The following is a 7,397-nucleotide window of genomic DNA, read 5'->3' on the forward strand; positions in this document are numbered from 1 at the left end:
AGTGTTGACTCCCATTTCTCACTCATCGGTTGGAATTTTGGAGTTCCGGCAGAAGAGAGATATTTGCAAATTTTCTTGCTGAGTCCGATTATGCAATGGCGCCCATGTTTTGAGGCATCTCAGGTTCTATTATCAGTAGCAGTCATTACCGTGGGACCATGATTTCTTGAGCATACCTTATGCAGATCACTCTGGTTGCAGTTTGAGTAGTGTGTGCTCATTTCTGGTGTGCATTTGGTTGCAGTGGATGATTTATAGGCCATTTGGATGCATTGCGGTCCTTATTGGATGCGTTGATAGGCCCAAATTGCCTTGTGGGATGCTATTTTATGTTGAGGGACAGCTTTGACACATTGCAGGTGATGCACTGATAGTGCTATGCTCTCTTGGATGAGATATTATTAATGCATATGCCAGTGGACGGTGTATATGCTTGAGTCATTTGGCACTTATAGGCATTTTGGATTGCCATTGCAGTTGGCATTTTCTTTTGGGCCAGATTTGCTCATATGGATGCATAGTATATGCACATGAGTCAGATGCTTTGAGACATGAGTTTTGGTGATATTTCACTCTATTGTGTCATACACATTTGGGTGCACCTAGTATTTGGTGTGATTCTCTCTTGTATGCACTAGCATTTGGGATTTTGTTTTATTTGCATTATGGCATCCTCTTCCATGTCTGAAAAGGAGTTTTTCAACATTAAAACGTTTGATGGGACAAACGTTTCTTTGTGGAAAGAACAGATAAGGGATGTGCTTATTTAAAAGAAGCAGATTAAACCCTTGGTAGGGATTGAAGCTAAGCCTACAAATATGTCTAAGGATGATTAGAATGAGTTGGATGCATTAGCAAAGTCTACTATTAGACTTCATCTTGCAGAGTCAGTTTATTTCACAGTAGTAAATGAGCAGACTACAGAAGATTTGTGGAAGAAACTATGTGCCACGTATGAAAAGGAAACTACCTCTAATAAAGTTTACCTCATGAAGAGGTTGTTTGAGCTGCAGATGAAGGAAGGGGTCTCCATTGCTTCTCACTTGAATGAATTCAATATTATTTTCAGCCAGCTTCAGGCTCAAAAGATGAATTTTGATGCAGAGACTAAGGCAATATTTCTCTTATGTTCATTGCCATCCTCATGGGATACCTTTCGTACAGCTGTCAGTAACTCTGCACCTAGTGGAGTACTGAAATTTGATGATGTTGTGGGTAGCTTGTTGGCCGAGGAGATTAAACAGAAGTCTATGGATGGCAACAAGTAGGATGCAGCCTTAAATGTGCAAAGGGGCAGATCACAGTTCAGGGGGAAGTCCCAAGAAAGAGGAAAGTCTTGTAGCAAATCCAGGGCATGGAACATTGAGTGTTACCACTGTGGCAAGAAGGGCCATATGAAAAAGGATTGCTACAAGCTGAAAAGAGAGCAAAAGGATAAGAAAAAGAATGCAAATTGGGGTGCAAATCAAAAGGAAGAGAGTCCAAGGGAGGACAAAGGAAAAGTGAAGATCGAGGAGATCAATGTAGTCACACATGATAGTGACAATGATGTTCTCTTCATGTCTAGTTTATCTGCAGAGTTGCTTACCACTTCAGATTATGCATATTCCCAAGATTTGATTTTGGATTCTGGTGCTTCATTCCATGTTACTCCCCATAGGGAATGGTTCTCCACTTATGACAATGGAAAGACAGGTTGTGCGCATCTTGGAAACGACTATGCATATGACATAGTGGGAGTAGGTGACATAAAGTTTTCTTTTGCAAATGGGTCTGCATTTATTTTGAAACATGTGATACATGTGCCTAAGTTAACCAAGAGTCTTATTTCAGTGGGTTAGCTAGATGATGCTGGTTTTCACACCACTTTTGGCTTTCAGAGTTGGAAAATTCAAAAGGGCTCTATGCTTTTGGCCAGGGGTGCCAAGTGTGGGACTTTGTATCCCTTACATGTATCAGGGGTATTTGATCATGTTGTTGCAATAACCGAGCAGCCAAGCACTTCTTTGTGGCATTGCAGGTTGGGGCACATGAGCCAGAATGGAATGAAACTCTTATGCCATTTGGGTTATGTACCGCATTTGAGTTTCTCTGATTTTGAATTTTGTGAGCACTGTCTCTATGGGAAGCAGACTAAATCAGCCCATAAAAGAAGGGGAAAGAAAGAGTTTGAAAAGCTTGATTTGGTGCATTCAGACGTATGTGGTCCCATGCCTACACGTGGGGCTGAATACTATGTGACATTCATTGATGATGCAACTAGGAAAGTGTGGGCTTATGCTATAGCTCAGAAGAGTGATGTGTTCTAGGTATTTCAGAAATGGCTGGCCTTGGTTGAGAATCAGTCAGGTAGAATGCTTAAATGCCTACGGACTGACAATGGTGGAGAGTATCTCTCTCATGACTTTCAGCATTTTTGTGACACACGTGGGATTAAGAGGGAGCTCACATCCCCTCGTACTCTAGAGCAAAATCTAGTTGCAGAAAAGATGAACCGTACCATTCAAGAAAGGTTGCAATGCATGCTTTCCAATGCAAGTCTTTCTGGTGGTTTTTAGGCTGAGGCAATGAAGACTGCAGTGCATGTGATCAATAGATCACCTAATAAGAATTTGGATGGTGGTATTCTTATAGAGGCATGGAGTGGCAAGAAGCCCTCTTACTCTCATTTGCATATATTTGGGTGTGAGGCATATGCACATGTGCCAAAAGAGCTTATAAGGAAGCTAGATCCTAAGTCTAGGAAATGCATCTTTCTGGGTTATGGTGAAAGTGGAGAGATGGGCTATCGTCTCTGGGATCCAGAAGCAAAGAAGATCATACGCAGCCATGATGTAGTCTTCAATGAGAAGAAGATGCATAAGGCACCCATGAGGGATGTGAAAATAAGGAGAATCACTTTCCAGGATGTGAATGCACCCACATATGTTGATAGATAGCAAGTTGTCCATGCACCAAATGTGCAAGAAATGGTACCACCAAATACTTTCACAAGTATACAATCAAGGGTAGATGATGGATCATCTATTGGTGGCAATGATGAGCCAAATGTGGCTGATATGCAAGTGGTACAGCAAGCTGAAATGCCCTTGAGAAGATCATTTAGAGTGTCTAGACCGCCTGATAAGTTTGTTCCAGGGGTAGACTATGTGATGCTTACTAATTGCGGGGAGCCTTCTTACTACAGAGAGGCTATGATGCGTGAGGATCAACGCAAGTGGGAGTATGCTATGCAATCAGAGATGAGTTCACTTATGAAGATGACTTGGGACTTGGTTTCTTTGCCACATGGAAAGAAAGCATTGCCATGTAAATGGGTCTACAAAATGAAGGTCACAGGTGATGATATGCCTAGGTACAAGGCCTGTTTGGTCGCGAAAGGGTTCAAGCAAAGGAAGGGTGTGGACTTTGATGAGATATTCTCTCCAGTTGTGAAGATGACCACACTTAGATGCATGCTTGGACTAGTGGCATCAGAGGATATGGAGCTTATGTAGATGGATGTCAAGACAACTTTCTTGCATGGGGATTTGCATGAGGAAATTTACATGGTGCAGCCGGAAGGCTTTGAAGAAAAGGGCAAAGAGCATTTAGTTTGCAAGCTGAAGAAGAGTCTCTATGGTCTTAAGCAAGAACCTAGAGAATGATATCAGAAGTTTGATGCTTTCATTCGGTCCCAGGGTTTTAGAAGGAGTGAAATTGATCACTGCCTCTACACTAAAAGGGCTAAGGATAATAGCCTGATAATCTTGGCACTATATGTGGATGATATGCTATTGGCTAGCAGGAATACGTATGAGCTAGATGCATTAAAGGCCAAGTTGCATGAGGCCTTTGATATGAAGGATTTGGGATTTGCAGGTCATATTCTTGGTATGTGCATCACGCGTGATCGGAGTAGGAAACTCCTTTGGCTTTCACAAAAAGAGTATGTTACAAAAGTATTGCAGCATTTCAATATGGAGGGGGGGAAGGCAGTGAGTATTGCATTGCCTCCATATGTGAAACTGAGTCATACAGATAGTCCCAAATCAGATGAGGAAAGGGCCATGATGGCCAAGGTTCCTTATGCATTAGTAGTTGGGAGTCTTATGTATGCTATGATAGCTACTAGACCAGACATTGCATTTGCAGTGGGAGTTGTTAGCCGGTATATGGATAATCCAGGAAAGAGGCATTGGGAGGCAGTTAAGTGCATCATGAGGTACATGAAGGGTACCAAGGAGATGTGCATTTGCTTTGGTAGAGGAGACATGTGTGTACTTGGGTACATAGATTCAGACTATGCAGGGCATGTGGATAGTAGGAGATCCACTTCTGGTTATGTGTTCACCTTTGTAGGTGGTGCAGTGTCGTGGATGTCTCACGCACAGAAGTGCATTGCTTTGTCTACCACAGAGGCTGAGTATGTTGTAGCCATAGAGGGTTGCAAGGAGGCTATATGGCTTGATCGGCTAGTGGGAGATTCGGGGATTCATACAGGTGTACCGACATTGCATAGTGATTCCATGAGTGCTATTCAGCTAGCACGGAATCCGGTCTTTCATGCAAAGACCAAACACATTGAGGTCAGGTACCATTTCATCAGGGAGGTACTTGAGGACAAGCACATAGAGCTTGTCAAGGTTCATACAGATGATAACCCTACAGATATGCTGACGAAGAGTCTACCTAGTCAGCGGTTTGAGTATTGTCATGTATTGATGGGCATTGGATAGTATGCTCACTGGTTATTCTCCCTGAAAGGCACATTGTCCTTTATGTGGGAGGTTGTGGGGGTTAAAGGTCACTGTGCCTTTACCCTGGTTATGTACAATACTCAAACACATATATAAATGAATGAAAAAGAAGATTAGGGTGGTTCTGCACCCACCAAAACTTGTGTGGCTCTCTGTTTCTCTCTCTCTCCCTCTTCCGTTCTTGCTTTCGTTGAGAGCACTCTCATAGCCATGACCAAGGGAGTTGCAGGATGGGGAGCCAAGGGAAATGGGTCGTTGTTGAGTTCTCTCTTGGTGCCTTGAAAGAAGCAATTCTTTTATAACCCCACCCATGCCTCAAGAAAGAAGTTGCTATGATGAAGGCAATTCCTTGAAAGACTTGAAAGAAAAACCTCATGACCAACCATGTTGCAGGATGGGGAGCCAAGGGAAAGGGGTCATCGTTGTTCCATGAGGCACTGGGAGAGAACTCAACTTGGTGTTGAGCCTCTCATAATTACGCACAACCTTTTGTACTGGATAAGGAACTCAACTTGGTGATCAGCTCTAATGCACTGAGAGCATGTGTTAGTGTGTTGGAGCTCACCACCATATTGAGTTCCTTGTCTGTTGTTGAATGTTGTGCTTGATTGAGCTCACCTCCAAGTTGAGTTCCCTTTTCCAGTGCCTTGACTTCTAAAGTTGCTATGAAAAAGGTTATTCCAATTATGAGGTGCTCGTATTATCCCCTACATTCGAGGAATTCTCGGTCAAAATTGTAAGAAACTCCTACCTATGATAGCACTACAAGGTGCTCGTATTGTCCCCTGCATACAAGGCACCAAGTCAAAAGTGTAAGAAAGTGCTAATAGGGGCAAAATGTGACACCTAGTCATGCCACAGTGGTGGTGTTGACAAGTGCTTAAAGAAGTGTCACAAAAACAAAGTGCTAGCATCTTTGTATGTAATTTGTTTTGTTAAATGTTTTCTTCATATGTAATTTATTTTGTTTCAACTTCGATGTAATATTATTATCTTAAAAACTCTCGGATGTAATTTCTTTTGTTTCAATTTCAATGTAGTACCATTATCGCCAAAACTATTGTTGGTTGTTACTTTGGTAGTGAAAGTGGCTCTAATGAAGAAAAAATTGCATATTTCTACCCTCATTTACATTTTATTGCAACCATAAGGAGCGTTGCACAAGAAATTGTTGAAAAAACTATTCTTACTATAGTGAAAATAGTTCCAATAACTAGTGCGGTGCTTTAGAACTATGATAATTCCAATAACTAGTGCGGTGGTTGCAAGGAAAATATACTAAATTGTAAATGCTACATTTTCCTTAGCTTGGAACTAAAATAGCTCTAAGAATGTGTGTGATGGTTGAGAAATTGTTGCACAAGGAGTAATATGACCAAAACATCTCTAAAATAACACTATTTTCCTTGGTTTAGAACTAAAATAGCTCCGACATCTAGCATGGTGGTTGTTAGATATGCTCAATGCCGCACCATCCTGGTAACCACCAGTGGTCCAAGGTGCTCAAGTTGTAAGGCCCCCATATGAGGAGAAGCCATGTGTGAGCCCAGGACACTGGATGGATCCTAACTGGTCGGTTCCACCGACTATGTTGATCCGACTACCGCCCTCATAGGTAGCTATAAAGAGGCGACCTCCCCAATCCATGGTACCAGATCAGATCTTCTGGCAAAGATCTTCCAGCTAGTAGCTCTTTACCTAGTATCTGTTTAAATCGCCATCTAAGCTCCATTGTGGGAGTGCACGGGTGGATGGAGCCATCATCTATACTACATCAGTATTGAAGGAAAATTTTGTTCATCTCCAGTTTGTTGTGTACTCTCTATTCTTTGTTCAATTTTTGTTCCACTGTGCCATGTAGTTTAACATGGTATCAGATCCCAGGTGGCTCTAAGGATCAAAGAATAGCAGAGAGGCGAGGGCTTCAATAGCATACGGAGTGATGGCAATAAGAAGCGGCCCAATAGGAAGTGGCTCGATTTTAGTAGCTGCTGCTGCACCAACAATCCAGGCATTGAGGATTCGCCCACCAGCCTGAAGGCAAGCTATAGATGGTACGAACTACACTCTGTAGAAGTTTAAAATTACTACTACTCTGGATTCATATGAGCTTCTAGAGACAATACTGGGGATTGACCTAGAACCACAAGGAACCCCCAACCTAGCAAATCTAGGGAGTATGATACCTCCTAATTCCGACCTTCTATGAGCTTTGAAACATAGGAACATAGATGCTCTATGTGCCTTGGTTACAAGTACTACTGATAGTGTTTTGACCTTGATTTAGCATACATCTAAGGCAACTATGGCTTGGAACATATTGAAGAGTGAGTATGAGACATGGAATCAGACAAGGATCCAAAACCTAGAGAATCAACTCGTAGCTAAGAAGTTTAATGAAGGCGAGAGTGGAGGCGCTCATAATCCGAATCAAAAATTTGCGTGACCAGATGGCTGGTGTTGGGATACAAAAGACTAGCGATGAAGAGCTAGCTCAGCGATGTCTCCGGATATGTCTACCTAGGTTTGATGGACTGGTAACAGCACTTAACACTTAGGTGAGACCCCAACCATTGTCATTTGAGGAGTTCTGTGCTTTACTTATGGAGGAGGAATTGAGGCTTAAGGCTTGAGATGGAGGCAGCAATGGGGACGCTG

Source organism: Dipteris shenzhenensis, chromosome 3 (genome assembly GCF_047967505.1).
Source record: "Dipteris shenzhenensis isolate YYH24624 ecotype China chromosome 3, Dip_SZ_1.0, whole genome shotgun sequence".
Lineage (NCBI taxonomy): Eukaryota > Viridiplantae > Streptophyta > Polypodiopsida > Gleicheniales > Dipteridaceae > Dipteris > Dipteris shenzhenensis.